Below are 19,531 nucleotides of genomic sequence, written 5' to 3'. Positions count from 1 at the left end.
TCCACTAACCCGGGCGGCGCTGGGCCAATTGCACGCCACCTCATTTGTACCCCGGTCTCGGCCGGCTTCGACATAGCCCGGGATCGAACCTGAAGTTGTAGTGATGCCACCTTAGACCGCTGTGCCACTTGAGAGGCCCTTGACGATTTAAATTTTGGTACCAACTCTGGCTGACTTCCTTATGGAACAGCAAGTAGTCTACGGGTTGCTGCATGGAAGGTTCCAGAGAGGAAAAAAGGAGCAAAAGCATGATTTAATCTGCAGAAATATGCATTGACATAAGATATCTAAGTGTTGTTTGTCGTCCATGTCTACATATTTACCGTAGCACATATTGAGACTGAAACACTATTTTACTGTGTAGTGAAGGAGGGTTAGATCATGGTGAAGGAGGGTTAGATCATGGTGAAGGAGGGTTAGATCATGGTGAAGGAGGGTTAGATCATGGTGAAGGAGGGTTAGATCATGGTGAAGAAGGGTTAGATCATAGTGAAGGAGGGTTAGATCATGGTGAAGAAGGGTTAGATCATGGTGAAGAAGGGTTAGATAATAGTGAAGAAGTGTTAGATCATAGTGAAGAAGGGTTAGATCATAGTGAAGGAGGGTTAGATCGTGGTGAAGGAGGGTTAGATCACAGTGAAGAAGGGTTAGATCATAGTGAAGGAGGGTTAGATCTCAGTGAAGAAGGGTTAGATCATGGTGAAGAAGGGTTAGATCATAGTGAAGGAGGGTTAGATAATAGTGAAGGAGGGTTAGATGACAGTGAAGAAGGGTTAGATCATAGTGAAGGATGGTTAGATAATAGTGATGGAGGGTTAGATCTCAGTGAAGAAGGGTTAGATCATAGTGAAGGAGGGTTAGATCATGGTGAAGGAGGGTTAGATCTCAGTGAAGAAGGGTTAGATCATGGTGAAGAAGGGTTAGATCATAGTGAAGGAGGGTTAGATAATAGTGAAGGAGGGTTAGATGACAGTGAAGAAGGGTTAGATCATAGTGAAGGATGGTTAGATAATAGTGATGGAGGGTTAGATCATAGTGAAGGAATGTTGGATAATTGTGAATGGTTGTATTGTACTTCATCAACACTATGGTAGCTGCTAGGGAGGATTTATACAGTCCAATGGATTCTCTATATCATGGGACCACTGATATTGTTTTTACACTTACAACATGTGAATGAAAGGGTTGTTCCCAATGATGTTCTTTCTTTATAGTTGCACACATAAGCTTGATTACAGACGGAAGATCATAACTCTTCAACAACTTGATATGCATTTGGTCGTGTAGCGAAATGCTTCTAGTTCCGACAGTGCGGTAATATGGGGCAGCAGGGTAGCCTAGTGGTGGGTGGATCATTCGCAGAGGAACTAAAAACAGTCAATGTGGATAGGGGGGTGCTCCCTCTGCTGTTTTCTGAAGTCACTCTTCCACATGTGGACAGTCCGTAGCCCTTCCCTGCAGTCAAATGACCGAGTGGCCTCATGGGTGGATTGTTATTCATATTTCTCATAATTTCAAAATTAATCAACATATTTTCAAGAAACATACAGAAAATCTGGTGTTTCTATGTCAAACGGTTTTGTTATATTTCAGTCTTCTGTGACGTATATAAAGTATAATATTGGGATGCAAACTCAAAATGTAATACACTTCAACTCTATATCTGACATGGTGCAGGTGTCTTCTTTTGTTAAGCCCATAACCATGTGTGTGACGTTTATACTTTTGTTTCTAAATAGATTTGTTTTTAGACTACCAAGAAACACTCTGTGTGACCCTGATTCCTCTTTCTTGGCCTCTTGTCACGTCGGAATGAAGAGGTTTGGGAGACAGGCGCAGGAATGTGTAATAGTTTTTTTTATTAAGCCCAAATTACAGGAAGAGACCTGTAATCATCTACGCAATCCACAATGGCACGAAAGCCCAAAACACAGAGCACAGGTACTCACACGCATCAACGGACATTGTAACAATAATGGACAGCCCAAAGGAAACCAAAGGGCACACTGATACAGGTACTAATCAGTGGGAATAGGGGACAGGTGTACGTAATGAAAGATCTGGAGGGATACGTGACACCTCTGCTATTTGAGGGGTGTGAGATGTTGATCTGTGCAGCACCAGTAAACCTGCTATTTGAGGGGTGTGAGATGTTGACCTGTGCAGCACCAGTAAACCTGCTATTTGAGGGGTGTGAGATGTTGATCTGTGCAGCACCAGTAAACCTGCTATTTGAGGGGTGTGAGATGTTGATCTGTGCAGCACCAGTAAACCTGCTACTTGAGGGGTGTGAGATGTTGATCTGTGCAGCACCAGTAAACCTGCTACTTGAGGGGTGTGAGATGTTGATCTGTGCAGCACCAGTAAACGTGTGAGAGAGATCCCCACTCACCACAGAGCTGCTTGGGTCTCACCACAGATCAGCTTCTCAAGGAATGCCTAAAGAAAGTACAGGATATGTAAGTGCGATTGGCAACATTCAATAGCCTATAATACCTTTATCCACACAGTGATCCACAGATGTCATTGGTCCAATAATGTTGTTGTCACACTATTGCAGGGGTAGGCAACCCTGGTTCTGGAGAGTTTTTGATTTAACTGGAAGAAGACCAGGTGTGTTGAATTTAGTCAATCACTGAACTGATCAAGTGGCTCAGTTGGTCAGGTGAGGTGCCTAGTTGGGACAACATCCTGCAGTAATAGACAGGACTCCAGGGACAGGGTTGTCTAGCCCTGTACTATGGTCTTATGGTCAATGTTCTATAGTGACAACATTGTACTTGCTACAAAGGCCTTTTGTTTTTATTTTATTTTTTATTGAACCTTTATTTATCTCGGCAAGTCAATTAAGAACAAATTCTTATTTACAATGACGGCCTACCCCGGCCAAACCCGGACGACGCCGAGCCAACTGTGTGACGCCCTTAGGCCTACTGTACTGAAAGTGTGTTGTTAATTTAAATTGGATAACTGAGATCTGGACCCATATTCATAAAGTATCTCAGAGTAGGAGGATTGCTGGTCAATGATCAGTTCCCCCTGGCTTAATCATTATGATCTAAAGGCAGGGAATACATGCTCTGATGGACATCAACCACTTTCCCGACTCACAGAAGATAGCTGAGCTGGATGCAGTGTTGGTGACCGTGGCCCAGGGTGAGGAGGAAGAGGAAGCATGTCTCAGAGCCTTGGAGAAGAAGGTCCACATCAAAACATTACAGGTGAACAGCAGTCATCCACACAGCAGCTGCAGAGGGATGTGGAGCTGGAATGCAATAGGACCTGTTAGTGCTCTGGTAGAATGGCCGAGTTTGGCCGGGGTAGGCCGTCTCTCACACTCTCTCTCTCGCACTCTCTCTCTCACACGCTCTCTCTCACACTCTCTCTCTTGCACTCTCTCGCACTTTCTCTCTCTCACACTCCCTCTCTCACACACTCTCTCACACACACTCTCTCACACCCTTTCTCACACACTCTCACACACTCTCTCTCACACTTTCTCTCACTTTCTCTCACACTTTTTCTCACACTCTCTATCTATCACTCTCTCACACACTCTATCTATCACTCTCTCACACTCTCTCTCACACTGTTTCACACTCTCTTTCACACTCTTTCACTCTCTCACACTCTCTCTCACTCTCTCTCACACTCTTTCACACTCTCTCACTTTCTCTCTCACACTCCCTCACACTCTCTCTCTCACTCTCTCTCACACGCACACAAATGGTTTCAAAATTATCCATAGTTAACCAAATGTTGTCTCACTTTCACCAATTCGTAAGGTGATGTTTCTTCCTGAATGATCCTGTGCCCAGACTTTCAGCCCTGTTTCACACATTCCTTTGAGGTCGTCTGAGCCCAGCAGTCTGTCTCTGGTAACTACTATCTATTACTGTATGTAGTGGTGGACTGAGCTTCAGTGCTGCTAACGCTACAGCTGTTAGTCTGTCTGTTCTCTCTATAACTGTAGTGGTGGACTGGGCTTCAGTGCTGCTAACGCTACAGCTGTTAGTCTGTCTGTTCTCTCTATAACTGTAGTGGTGGACTGGGCTTCAGTGCTGCTAACGCTACAGCTGTTAGTCTGTCTGTTCTCTCTATAACTGTAGTGGTGGACAGCTTCAGTGCTGCTAACGCTACAGCTGTTAGTCTGTCTGTTCTCTCTATAACTGTAGTGGTGGACAGCTTCAGTGCTGCTAACGCTACAGCTGTTAGTCTGTCTGTTCTCTCTATAACTGTAGTGGTGGACTGGGCTTCAGTGCTGCTAACGCTACAGCTGTTAGTCTGTCTGTTCTCTCTATAACTGTAGTGGTGGACTGAGCTTCAGTGCTGCTAACGCTACAGCTGTTAGTCTGTCTGTTCTGTCTGTTCTCTCTCTAACTGTAGTGGTGGACTGGGCTTCAGTGCTGCTAACGCTACAGCTGTTAGTCTGTCTGTTCTCTCTATAACTGTAGTGGTGGACTGGGCTTCAGTGCTGCTAACGCTACAGCTGTTAGTCTGTCTGTTCTCTCTATAACTGTAGTGGTGGACTGGGCTTCAGTGCTGCTAACGCTACAGCTGTTAGTCTGTCTGTTCTCTCTATAACTGTAGTGGTGGACTGGGCTTCAGTGCTGCTAACGCTACAGCTGTTAGTCTGTCTGTTCTCTCTATAACTGTAGTGGTGGACTGGGCTTCAGTGCTGCTAACGCTACAGCTGTTAGTCTGTCTGTTCTCTCTATAACTGTAGTGGTGGACTGGGCTTCAGTGCTGCTAACGCTACAGCTGTTAGTCTGTCTGTTCTCTCTATAACTGTAGTGGTGGACTGGGCTTCAGTGCTGCTAACGCTACAGCTGTTAGTCTGTCTGTTCTCTCTATAACTGTAGTGGTGGACTGGGCTGGATCAGGCTAGAAGGAGACTAAAACATAGGAACCATTGACCAGTTTAACCTGCTGGGTCAGGCTAGAAGGAGACTAAAACAAAGGAACCATTGACCAGTTTAACCTGCTGGGTCAGGCTAGAAGGAGACTAAAACAAAGGAACCATTGACCAGTTTAACCTGCTGGGTCAGGCTAGAAGGAGACTAAAACAAAGGAACCATTGACCAGTTTAACCTGCTGGGTCAGGCTAGAAGGAGACTAAAACAAAGGAACCATTGACCAGTTTATCCTGCTGGGTCAGGCTAGAAGGAGACTAAAACAAAGGAACCATTGACCAGTTTAACCTGCTGGGTCAGTCTAGAAGGAGACTAAAACAAAGGAACCATTGACCAGTTTAACCTGCTGGGTCAGGCTAGAAGGAGACTAAAACAAAGGAACCATTGACCAGTTTAACCTGCTGGGTCAGGCTAGAAGGAGACTAAAACAAAGGAACCATTGACCAGTTTAACCTGCTGGGTCAGGCTAGAAGGAGACTAAAACAAAGGAACCATTGACCAGTTTAACCTGCTGGGTCAGGCTAGAAGGAGACTAAAACAAAGGAACCATTGACCAGTTTAACCTGCTGGGTCAGGCTAGAAGGAGACTAAAACAAAGGAACCATTGACCAGTTTATCCTGCTGGGTCAGGCTAGAAGGAGACTAAAACAAAGGAACCATTGACCAGTTTATCCTGCTGGGTCAGGCTAGAAGGAGACTAAAACAAAGGAACCATTGACCAGTTTATCCTGCTGGGTCAGGCTAGAAGGAGACTAAAACAAAGGAACCATTGACCAGTTTATCCTGCTGGGTCAGGCTAGAAGGAGACTAAAACAAAGGAACCATTGACCAGTTTATCCTGCTGGGTCAGGCTAGAAGGAGACTAAAACAAAGGAACCATTGACCCGTTTAGCCTGCTGGGTCAGTCTAGAAGGAGACTAAAACAAATGAACCATTGACCAGTTTATCCTGCTGGGTCAGGCTAGAAGGAGACTAAAACAAAGGAACCATTGACCAGTTTATCCTGCTGGGTCAGGCTAGAAGGAGACTAAAACAAAGGAACCATTGACCAGTTTATCCTGCTGGGTCAGGCTAGAAGGAGACTAAAACAAAGGAACCATTGACCAGTTTAACCTGCTGGGTCAGGCTAGAAGGAGACTAAAACAAAGGAACCATTGACCCGTTTAGCCTGCTGGGTCAGGCTAGAAGGAGACTAAAACAAATGAACAACTACCAACAACAAACCCTGTTGTCTCAGAGCTGCAGGAATATGTTGCCCTCAATCTTTTCTCTGTAGGTGAAACAAGTTAGCATGTAATCACAATTACAGTACCATCCCATTCCATCTCCCAGCCCGAGGGGAGCTTATCGTAGAGAAGATTAGATTTCCCTGTTCACAACGTATTAATCCGAGATAAATCCAATCTGCAGATATCACTGATACCAAATGGCCTCTTTGCTTTTAGAGGCGTGTTGTATTCAGATTCAATGGTTACATCCCAAATAGGGGGCGGCAGGGTAGCCTAGTGGTTAGAGTGTAGAGGCGGCAGGGTAGCCTAGTGGTTAGAGTGTAGAGGCGGCAGGGTAGCCTAGTGGTTAGAGTGTAGAGGCGGCAGGGTAGCCTAGTGGTTAGAGTGTAGAGGAGGCTGGGTAGCCTAGTGGTTAGAGTGTAGAGGAGGCGGGGTAGCCTAGTGGTTAGAGCGTTGGACTAGTAACCGGAAGTTCAAACCCCTGAGCTGACAAGGTACAAATATGTTGTTCTGCCCCTGACCAGGCAGTTAACCCACTGGCCGTCATTGAAAATAAGAATTTGTTCTTAATTGACTTGCCTCATAAAAAAATAGCAACATATTATATGGATGGGAGATGATTTGACACTGTAAAGTAACCACCTGTATTCAATTACCCCTCTCAGCAGACCACAGCATGGTAGCCTATGTAGAAGACAAGGCCTGGTTGGAAGGGGATGTGACTGGTGACGCAGGGTTATTCCAGGGAAATTAGAAGAATCAACATTTTTTTAAACGTTTATTATATTGTTGTAACATTATAAAAGTGTCCTTTGAAATCAAGGGGTATATTTAATTAATTGAATTCATAGCCAACAAGTCCATCATTAAAACATGCCATGATGTATGATTACAAACCACTTGGTGGTTATCTAAGCATGAAGGCAGAGACAACTGGAAAATCACTCTGTCCCTTCTTCAATCAGCAACATTATCGGCAGAACTAGGAAATAACATAAGGTTATGTTAAATAACATAAGGGTAATAATACGTATTCAGAGAAAGATAATGTATACAAATCATTTTGTAGTCAATTAGACACAGTATCTCAGGACACGAGTAGGCTAGTCCTCAATGAGTATTAGTGGCAATACTAAATTCAAACAAGTACAAGTTCAATGTGTGTGTTGTCTACCTCATGGGGACTCGTCAGTGTTCCTCCTCTCACAGTGTTTGGGGCACAGCGGGTGGTGGGGGTCTTGTTGTGATGTACCGGGGATGAGCTCCTCTCTGCCTCCTCCTGTCTCCCCCTGTAGGCTGCTGCTCAATATTACAGAGGTGGACCAGGACAGGCTGTCTCCCCCTGCAGGCTGCTGCTCAATATTACAGAGGTGGACCAGGACAGGCTGTTCCCCTGCAGGCTGCTGCTCAATATTACAGAGGTGGACCAGGACAGGCTGCAGGCTGCTGCTCAATATTACAGAGGTGGACCAGGACAGGCTGTCTCCCCTGCAGGCTGCTGCTCGTTATTACAGAGGTGGACCAGGACAGGCTGTCTCCCCCTGCAGGCTGCTGCTCAATATTACAGAGGTGGACCAGGACAGGCTGTTTGACCAAGAAGCCTGCAGTGTGTAGTTCAGGGCCGGGCTCGATGTGGGCGGAGTCAAACATTGGGCCGGGCTCAATGTAGGCGGAGTCAAACATTGGGCCGGGCTCAATGTAGGCGGAGTCAAACCCCTTTTAACCTGAACCCTTCACGTCTCCTTCAAGGTTACCCAAGTTGAGGTAAACGTCTCCTTCAAGGTTACCCAAGTTGAGGTAAACGTCTTCTTCAAGGTTACCCAAGTTGAGGTAAACGTCTCCTTCAAGGTTACCCAAGTTGAGGTAAACGTCTCCTTCAAGGTTACCCAAGTTGAGGTAAACGTCTTCTTCAAGGTTACCCAAGTTGAGGTAAACGTCTCCTTCAAGGTTACCCAAGTTGAGGTAAACGTCTTCTTCAAGGTTACCCAAGTTGAGGTAAACGTCTCCTTCAAGGTTACCCAAGTTGAGGTAAACGTCTTCTTCAAGGTCACCCAAGTTGAGGTAAAGGTCGACGGTGTCAACATCAACGAAAGCGGATCTTAATCGAACCTAACCTACATGGGATAAAAATATAAACCATGGAAGTGAGACTGTCATTATGCATAATTTACTTTGTAATATTCAAGCTACACCAGTGCAGTGGTATATTTTTATATGACCAACTACCGCACCGATGTTAGCATAGCATTAATTAGGACCTATTTGCATGTGCACTAGCTATTTGCTTACAATGAGGGAATTTTATTAGGACAAATTTGCCTACTTGAGCAGTAACCCTTGGTTCACATCCACAGTTATGTAAACGATTTGATCGGTGATTTTCTGTGTTTCTTCAATGTCTGCCTTGTTGTGTTTGGCTGGCTCTAAATGTGTATCCTTGATGCCATTCCCTTAGTTACACATAGCGAGTCTACACTAGAGGTCGACCGATTATGATTTTTCAACACCGATACCGATTATTGGAGGATACCAATTAATCGGCCGATTTATATTTATATATATTTATAATAATGACTATTACAACAATACTGAATGAACCCTTATTTTAACTTAATATAATACATCAATAAAATCAATTTTGTTTCAAATAAATAATGAAACATGTTCAATTTGGTTTAAATAATGCAAATACAAAGTGTTGGAGAAGAAAGTAAAAGTGCAATATGTGCCATGTAAGAAAGCTAACGTTTCAGTTCCTTGCTCAGAACATGAGAACATATGAAAGCTGGTGGTTCCTTTTAACATGAGTCTTCAATATTCCCAGGTAAGACGTTTTAGGTTGTAGTTATTATAGGACTCTTTCTCTCATATACCTTTGACTATTGGATGTTCTAATAGGTACTTTAGTATTGCCAGCCTAATATCGGGAGTTGATAGGCTTAAAGTCATAAACAGCGCAATGCTTGAAGCACAGCGAAGAGCCGCTGACAAACGCACGAAAGTGCTGTTTGAATGAATGTTTATGAGTCTGCTGCTGCCTACCACCGCTCAGTCAGACTGCTCTATCAAATCATAGACTTAATTATAACATAATAACACACAGAAATACGAGCCTTAGGTCATTAATATGGTCAAATCCGGAAACTATCATTTAAAAAACAAAACGTTTATTCTTTCAGTGAAATACGTAAAGTTCAGTTTTTTATCTAACGGGTGACATCCATAAGTATAAATTTTGCTGTTACATTGCACAACATTCAATGATATGTCATAGTTATGAAAAATTCTGGCAAATTAATTACGGTCTTTGTTAGTAAGAAATGGTCTTCACACAGTTCGCAACGAGCCAGGCGGCCCAAACTGCTTGTAATATAGTCTGTGTGTAGCTGGTGTAGAGGAGTCATGCGCAGGACAGCAGATATGAGTAAATAAACATATTTTAATCAAAATCGACAAATACAAATACAAAATAAGTGAGACCACATAAACGGACCGTATAACATAAAAACAATCATTCACAAACAAACATGAGGTAACAGAGGGTTAAATAATGAACAAATAATTGGGGCATTTAATCCAGGTGTGTAAGACAAAGACAAAACAAATGGAAAATGAAAAGTGGATTGGCGATGGCTAACGCCGCCCACCGAGCGCCGCCCGCCAAATGCCGCCCAAACAAGGAGACTTCAGCGGAAGTGGTGACACTGCTGCATATACCATGACTCTGCTTGCACAGAACGCAAGAGAAGTGACACAATTTCCCTAGTTAAAAGAAATTAATGTTAGCTGGCATTAACTAAATATGCAGGTTTAAAAATATATACTGATTAAGTGTATTGATTAAGAAAGGCATTGATGCAACTACAGTACTTTTTCGTGAAAACGCTTGTTAAATCATCCGTTTGGTGAAGTAGGCTGTGATTCAATGATAAATGAAGAGGCACTGCATCAATTATATGCAACTCAGGACAAGCTAGATAAACTAGTAATATCATCAACCATGGGTAGTTAGCTAGTGATTATGTTAAGATGGATTGTTTTTTATAAGTTTAATGCTAGCTCGCACCTTACCGTGGCTCCTTACTGCAATCGCATAACAGGTAGTCAGCCTGTCACGCAGTCTCCTTGTGGAGTGCAATGTAATCGGCCATAATCGGTGTCCAAAAATGCCGATTACCGATTGTTATGAAAACTTGAAATCTGCCCTAATTAAACGGCCATTCCGATTAATCGGTCGACCTCTAGTCTACGCAGTCTAAACACATGGAATACAATAATGAAATCACCTGGTCCCAACATACATGGCAAGTCAAGAAAAGTCATTGTAACTTGTCCACGATGCAAACTGAAGTAAAAAAAAATAAAAAATACTTCAAAACACATGTATGAAGAAAGCATACACATTGCTTTGAAACAGTGTCCAAGGAAAGAGTTTTGTCATGTGAGTGCATTGATGTGAGAAATGATGCATTTACGGTCGGAAATACATTTTCTGGTCCAGCAACACCCATATATGTTGTGACAAATACTCGTGCTAATTCAGTTCCAACTGTGTTCAAAACTGTTATGCATGCTGGAGTATTAAAAAGCTGTTGAATTGTACCTTTTCTGTACTTTCACATTCACAGAAACATTGCTCGGATCTTGTCCCCTGGACCTTAGAGGACTTTTGGTGTGGATGATTGATCAGGTTAGATATTCCTTTCAATGATTCCACTGAACTGTGCCATTTCATTGTCATTCCTTTATTGAAAAGTGTACCTTGTTCACACCACAGGATCTACCAAAGCAAGGTTTCTCAAACAACTGTGGGGTGTGATGGTAATATGCTGGTTATTCAGGCAATTATATTAGTCCTATTTTCTGTTATATGAAAAGTTATTATTATTATTATTTCTGTGCTTGGAGCATGCAAAGCACACTATTGTAATTGCTCATACTTTTTCTTGTTAATTATTCTTGACACTTTTTGGGACCTATTTCCTACAGTTTTTACACTACATACACAATTCATAGTCTTCTACACCCTGAAATATATTCCCGGGTGGGAGGGGGGTCTTCTACACCCTGAAATATGTTCCTGGGGGGGTCTTCTACATCCTGGAATATGTTCCTGGGGGGGTCTTCCACATCCTGGAATATGTTCCTGGGTGGGGGTCTTCTACATCCTGAAATATGTTCCTGGGGGGTCTTCTACATCCTGAAATATACTCCTGGGGGGGGTCTTCTACATCCTGAAATATGTTCCTGGGGGGGTCTTCTACATCCTGAAATATGTTCCTGGGGGGGGTCTTCTACATCTTGAAATATGTTCCTGGGGGGTCTTCTACATCCTGAAATATGTTCCTGGGGGGTTTTCTACATCCTGAAATATATTCCTGGGAGGGGGGGGGGGTCTTCTACATCCTGAAATATGTTCCTGTGGGGTTTTCTACATCCTGAAATATATTCCTGGGAGGGGGGGGGGTCTTCTACATCCTGAAATATGTTCCTGTGGGGTTTTCTACATCCTGAAATATATTCCTGGGAGGGGGGTCTTCTACATCCTGAAATATATTCCTGGGAGGGGGGTCTTCTAGATCCTGAAATATGTTCCTGCAGTATTACCATTAATGTTGTTATCAAACTTAACAACCTACTCGTTCTTAACTCACAGTACGCTCTGTGCATTTCAATGGAAGCACAGTGTGATTTCACTGAGGTATGTATAAATTATGAAATTCTCATATATATAATGTTTTTTGGGGATATCCATCCGATTGTGTGATTTTCTTTTTCAAAGGAAAACATGCAGCATATTAGGCGCCGGTGGTGCCTGGTTCCCCTGCAGAAATCTCCCACACCGTAAGTCTTGAACGTTATAAGAACTTTTCATTTGCATCCTTAAAATAACTTGTTTCACTGTAGCCAGACTGACCTGAGTATATGTTCATATTGAATGTATATAATGTGTGTCATTCACTCACTGAGGTCCGAAGAAGTGGTTGAAAGATGAAAAAATGAGGTGAAAACAAAACACACTACAGGTAGGAGGTGTCATATGATGAGTGGCATAGTCTTAAACCCCCCTTCTCATATGATGAGTGGTATAGTCTTAACCCCCCGCCCCTCTCATATGATGGATGAGTGGCATAGTCTTAAACCCACCCCCCTCTCATATGATGAGTGGCATAGTCTTAAACCCACCCCCCTCTCATATGATGAGTGGCATAGTCTTAACCTCCCCCCCTTCTCATATGATGAGTGGTATAGTCTTAACCTCCCCCTTCTCATATGATGAGTGGCATAGTCTTAATCCCCCCCTCATATGATGAGTGGCATAGTCTTAACCTCCCCCCCTTCTCATATGATGAGTGGTATAGTCTTAACCTCCCCCCCTTCTCCTATGATGAGTGGTATAGTCTTAACCTCCCCCCTTCTCATATGATGAGTGGTATAGTCTTAACCTCCCCCCTTCTCATATGATGAGTGGCATAGTCTTAACCCCCCTCTCATATGTTGAGTGGTATAGTCTTAACCCCCCTCCAATATATTTCAGGATGATGTAGAAGATGTCCCTCCCCCAAGAAGTCACAGCATTTCACATCAGCATCCAGCTCTGCAGGATCAGGTACTGTATAGACTATTAGGGCTAGGGGGCCGTATCCTGAATTTCCACCTGACTGACGTGCCCAAAGTAAACTGCTTGTTACTCAGCCAGGTTATGCACATAATTGATATCATTGGACAGAAAACACTCTGAAGTTTCTAAAACTGTTAAAATAATGTCTGTGGCTATAACAGAACTGATATGGCAGGTGAAAACCTGAAGAATTTTATTTTCAGCTCCCAGGCTCTTATTATGTAAACTTATTGTTTGTAATGGTGTCACCCAGATTGCAATTCCTATGGCTTCCACTAGATGTCAACAGTCTTTATTCAAGGTTTCAGGCCTCCATTTTGAAAAATGAACAAGTATTTGGAGTTTCTGTCAGGTTACTACCTTTATGTAAATCAGTCTTTCGGCGCATGCTTACGAATTTGGCTTTCCTATTGAACATACTTCTTTCCATGTGAAATATTACAGTTTATTTACATTTTAGAGTACCTGAGGATCAAATAGAAACATTGTTTGACTTGTTTGGACGAAGTTTAGTGGTAGCTTTTTGGACCTCTTTGTATGCCAGTTGAACAAGTGGATTACTGAAATCAATGGCGTCAACTAAACAGACTTTTTGGGATATAAAGAAGGATTTTATCGAACAAAACAACCATTCATGCTGTAGCTGGGACCCTTGGGATTGCAAACAGTGGAAGATCTTCAAAGGTACGTTATTTATTTTATTGCTATTTGTGATTTTTGTGAAGCCTGTGCTGGTTGAAAAATATGTTAATGTGGGGCACCGTCCTCAGACAATCGCTTGGTATGCTTTCGCCGTAAAGCCTTTTTGAATTCTGACGACGCAGTTAGACTAACAAGAAGTTAAGCTTTTAAATTATATAAGACACTTGTATGTTCATGAATGTTTAATATTATGAATATTTATTTGAATTATGCGCCCTCCAATTTCACCGGATGTTGTCGGCCTCGATCCCGCTAGCAGGGCGCCTAGCCCAAAGAGGCTAAAGTAAGGTGCATTCTTGTACACATATCCCTAGAGGTTCCCTTACATTACTAAATGACCACAATCTGTTTTCTTTCTAGACAATACTGAAAACAAAATGCATGGCGAACTGGGAGCTGTGAACTGGGTATGTAGTCTACTGTGTGTAATGCTATGGGCTTGATGCATGGCAAGATATAATAGTTGTGATGACTTGTTGAGTAGTTATATATATCACTGAACACCCCTTTTAGTAATAGTGGCTTTTGTTTGCATGGGGGTATTGTGAAAGTGGGGTGTAATTTGTCTTGATCACCCAATGAGGCAATACTCTTAAATATGTATTCTTCCTTTTTCTTCAAGGAAGCAGATGTTCTTCTAAGCGACACCCTAGAGTCAGCAAGGTGGTGTAAACCTCCAAAAATATGTTCTTCTAAGGGACACCCTAGAGGCAGCAAGGTGGTGCGAACTCCAAAAATATGTTCTTCTAAGGGACACCCTAGAGCAGACATGGGCAAACTACGGCCCGCCACATACGGCCCGTTAGGCTTTTTAATCCGGCCCGCCGAACTTGTCCAAATTATAGTAAAAACCTCCTTTTTCCCCTTTCCCTGCAATGCCCACGTTTCCCCAATAGATGGCGCACTCAAAACACATTGACCGTTGTTGGAGTGGCGCGTATTTCTCTTTATTTCACTTTAATTTTCACTTCGTTTCACGTCACCATTAAGCCCTTCTGTGAAAATGAGCGGACCAAAGAGAAGGAAAGTGGACAGCGAATGCCGAGTGTTTAATAAGGAGTGGACAACAAAATACTTCTTCACTGAAGTCCGATCAACGGCTGTATGTCTGATTTGCCAAGAAGCTGTTGCGGTTTTCAAAGAGTACAATATCAGCCGTCACTTTGCCACGAAGCATGCAAACTATGCTAGCAAGCAGTCAACACAAGAACGGGCGGCTACTGCTCAGAGGTTGGCAGCTAATTTACAGAGTCAACAGAACTTTTTCACCGACAAACTGCAATTCAAGAGTCAAGTACCAAGGCAAGTTATTTGCTGGCATTCAAATTAGCAAAGGCTAGCAAGCCTTTCTCCGAAGGCGAGTTTTTGAAAGAGTGCATGGCACGACCTACGTGTGAGTAGACGTTTAGTGTCATGAAAATCAACAAAGCCCATCACAGATCCAAGTTAACTGACCAACACCTCAGATCTGTCCTGAGAATTGCCACAACAAAACTAACTCCAGACTTTGATGCACTGGCAAAAAGGGAGACCAACAACACTGTTCCCACTGAAATGGTGAGTTTTTCTGCTGTGTTATGAAAAAATGCATATGGAAAGTTTGGAAGTGCGTCTTTTAATTAAGAGCCATGCGCATTTACGCACAGTAGCGGTACAGTAGCTTAATTAACACGCCGCACATCGCTCTATATTTAAATTTAAATTTTCAGCTGCAGGTAGGATATTTAATACAGCCTATGTCTGTGTGCTTGGCAACGATACACGTGTACTGTTTGCGCGTGAAGGCCAGGGCGTCCGTGGCGAGTTTGTAGAGCGCGCGGTCAGGACAATCCATCCATGATTTTGCGGAGTTTAACACAAGTAGATATTATTGAGCTGGAGTATTTCGTTGTGTAATAATATGTTTTGAATGTTGAAAGTGATTCCATTTTTCAATAAATGTTGATTTCTTTAACTTTGCACCTTCGATTGAAACTTATTAAAAACAGACGCAATCTTGATAAATCACAGTGCGTATGTTATTTTAATCTATTTACATTTCCTCCTCCCAGTATCTGCGAAATAGTATGTAAATGCCATATCTTGCATATTCCTTGAGACAAATTTATTAACTGATAAGGGATATTTTTCACATTTGAAAGACAGTTAATAAATTGGGTTGTAGTGTTCTTACTGTGCTATGAGGTTTGCACACACTACATTTAATGCTTTAGTATATCCGGCCCAAACACTCCCTCCAAATGCTCCTGGCCCGGCCCCTCTGTCAAATTTTAGAACCCATTGTGGCCCGCGAGTCAAAAGTTTGCCCACCTCTGCCCTAGAGGCAGCAAGGTGGTGTAAAACTCCAAAAAGATGTTCTTCTAAGGGACACCCTAGAGGCAGCAAGGTGGTGTGAACTCCAAACATTTAAAGGCACTGTTTCCCTCCCAGGTGTAATTGGGATGGACAGGGAAGACCGCATTACAACCTTTAAAGAATTACGGTTTTATGATGGCCTGGATGAAGAGGAACATATTCTCCTCAAGGAACCCTTCATGTTCCAGTTACAGAGAGGTTAGATGTTCTATGTGGAGGCTGTTGATGTTCTATGTGGAGGCAGTTGATGTTCTACGTGGAGACAGTTGATGTTCTATGTGGAGGCAGTTGATGTTCTATGTGGAGGCAGTTGATGTTCTATGTGGAGGCAGTTGATGTTCTATGTGGAGGCTGTTGATGTTCTATGTGGAGGCTGTTGATGTTCTATGTGGAGGCAGTTGATGTTCTATGTGGAGGCAGTTGATGTTCTATGTGGAGGCAGTTGATGTTCTATGTGGAGGCAGTTGATGTTCTATGTGGAGGCTGTTGATGTTCTATGTGGAGGCTGTTGATGTTCTATGTGGAGGCAGTTGATGTTCTACGTGGAGACAGTTGATGTTCTACGTGGAGGCAGTTGATGTTCTACGTGGAGGCAGTTGATGTTCTACATGGAGGCAGTTGATGTTCTACGTGGAGGCAGTTGATGTTCTACGTGGAGGCAGTTGATGTTCTATGTGGAGGCAGTTGATGTTCTATGTGGAGGCAGTTGATGTTCTACGTGGAGGCAGTTGATGTTCTACGTGGAGGCAGTTGATGTTCTACGTGGAGGCAGTTGATGTTCTATGTGGAGGCAGTTGATGTTCTATGTGGAGGCAGTTGATGTTCTATGTGGAGGCAGTTGATGTTCTATGTGGAGGCAGTTGATGTTCTATGTGGAGGCAGTTGATGTTCTACGTGGAGGCAGTTGATGTTCTATGTGGAGGCAGTTGATGTTCTATGTGGAGGCAGTTGATGTTCTATGTGGAGGCAGTTGACAACAAGGAAATGACTGTCTTTGCCTCTTGAGGAGCTGGAGTGAAGCCATTTTTGAGGAGTGGTCAAACCTTGTTTTTGTCTGCTGTTTTAATTGTTTAAATTGTTAATTGTGTTGTTTGGTAAAGATGACGTAGAAGTCACCCAAGTCTCTGATCTCTGTACTAGAGCTGGTATAACAATGCACAAAGCACATTCAGCTTGTCAGTATGTCTATATGGTATAGTCTGTCTCCATTCTCATGAGGAAAGTAAATAGCATTATAAATCAGGATGGGTAGTAACTGTGTATATATGCGCAATGAAATAATATAATTACAAAGTTATAACATTTATCAACACAATTTTAACAGTACATGACGTACATGAAAAGTCTGTTGTTCACTGCAATAATATCAGTAGCTTGTTTCAAATATAACATGAAGCAAAAAGTATTACAACACATCTGCTCGTACCACTTTATATAAAATTTCTTACGATCTTCAAAAATGAAATAAGTTTTGTATTCAACATGTTCCGTTGCGCAAACGTGTGTTTGTATTCAGTGGGTGACTTTCAAACCTCAGATGGACAAAACATGGTGGGTGTGGTCAAACGTCGGGCGGAGTCAATCGTTTGACACCGCCCACATTGAGCCCGCCCGAATTGCACACTGCAGTCAGAGGTACCTGGTTTGACCAGAGCTGGACTTTCATTGTCGACTCTTCAGGACCTGCTTGTCTGACCGCTCCTTCCTAAAGTTATCCTCATGCACCTTGTGCTGGACACAGGAGACCAGAGACAGTGGTTAGTTGGCTATTTTAGAAATTCATATTAAAAATATATATATTTTAAATGGAATTGAACTTTCAATGCATCTCCTAAAATGGAATGGACTCTGACCTTAGCATATAAAATAAATATGATCTTTACAACAAGGCCCTGTTGGTGCTTCCACATGCAACACTTCCAGCAGTACATCTCCCAGACGACTTCTCCTGAAACCATATGGTTGTTACGGATATGTTGTGTCCCATTCATTTCACATTCAACTTAACCCAGTGTCACTTTATGTCCTTATTTGTTACGCTACATTCTGTCTGCCCAGCTGTTTCTATTAATTCAGGTGTGTGTGTGTGTGTGTGTGTGTGTGTGTGTGTGTGTGTGTGTGTGTGTGTGTGTGTGTGTGTGTGTGTGTGTGTGTGTGTGTGTGTGTTTAAGACCAGAGGTCCCCACAAGAATAGTAAACAAACCAATATTAGACCAACTGGGGACATTTTGTTAGCCCCCACCAGTGGTGGAAAAAGGACCCAATTATCATACTTGAGTAAAAGTAAAGATACCTTAATAGAAAATGACTCCAGTAAAAGTGAGAGTCACCCAGTTAAATACTACTTGAGTAAAAGTCTACAAGTATTTGGTTTTAAATATACTTAAGTATCAAATGTAAAAGTATAAATCATTTCAAATTCCTTATATTAAGCAAACCAGAGGGCACCATTTTTGTAAATTCTTTAAATCTACGGATAGCCAGGGGGGACACTCCAACACTGAGACAGAATTTACAAACAAAGCATTTGTATGTAGTGAGTCCACCAGATCAGAGGCAGTAGAGATGACCAGGGATGTTCTCTTGATAAGTGCGTGAATTAGATCATTATCCTGTCCTGTAATGTAATGACTTTTGGGTGTCAGGGAAAATGTATGGAGTAGAAAGTACATTATTTTCTTTATGAATGAAGTGGTGTAAAAGTAAAAGTAGTCAAAAATACAAGTAGTAAAGTAAAGTACAGATACCTCATAAAACTACTTAAGTAGTACTTTTGTGTGTGTGTGTGTGTGTGTGTGTGTGTGTGTGTGTGTGTGTGTGTGTGTGTGTGTGTGTGTGTGTGTGTGTGTGTGTGTGTGTGTGTGTGTGTGTGTGTGTGTGTGTGTGTGTGTGTGTGTATCCCACCACCTGTTCCTTCAGTAGGGCCAGCTGATGTCTCATCTCCTCTCTCTCCTCCTCAGTCTCTTGTTCTCCTGCTGGGTGTGTTTGTGGTCCTTGTGCTCTGTCTGGAAGTCTGGGTCATAGATCTCTGTCTGGTAGTCTGGGTCATAGATCTCTGTCTGGTAGTCTGGGTCATAGATCTCTGTCTGGCAGTCTGGGTCATAGATCTCTGTCTGGTAGTCTGGGTCATAGATCTCTGTCTGGCAGTCTGGGTCATAGATCTCTGTCTGGTAGTCTGAGTCATAGATCTCTGTCTAGTAGTCTGTTTCATAGATCTCTGTCTAAGGACAGAGGACAGGGACACTGGTAGTTAATGCTAGATGAAACACAGTCTAGGGACAGAGGACAGGGACACTGGTAGTTAATGCTAGATGAAACACAGTCTAGGAACAGAGGACAGGGACACTGGTAGTTAACGCTCGGTGAAACACAGTAGCTGTACATGGACCAACTATTGAGTAGTTGTGATATTCAACCACTCTGTGGTGCTGTTCACCATCTAATAATCAAAGCAGGCAGGAAGACACTTGTCCTTTACCTGTACTGTGAATTACAAGATAAAAAACAATAAAAATGGAAAACTACCGGAAATCTGGCGACGCCTGTCCACTTCTTCACTGCAAATTTACAAAGGACTGCATAGTTACACTACTGCTCCTGACTGGTTCTCTACCTCTACCGATCTGCAGGGGGTATGGAGGAGGAGGAGGAAGTGGAGGGAGTATGGAGGAGGAGGAAGTGGAGGGAGTATGGAGGAGAAGGAAGTGGAG

This window comes from Oncorhynchus keta, chromosome 30 (assembly GCF_023373465.1).
Source record: "Oncorhynchus keta strain PuntledgeMale-10-30-2019 chromosome 30, Oket_V2, whole genome shotgun sequence".
Lineage (NCBI taxonomy): Eukaryota > Metazoa > Chordata > Actinopteri > Salmoniformes > Salmonidae > Oncorhynchus > Oncorhynchus keta.
The sequence above is the reverse complement of the archived record's forward strand: the minus strand, read 5'-3'. Positions refer to the sequence as shown.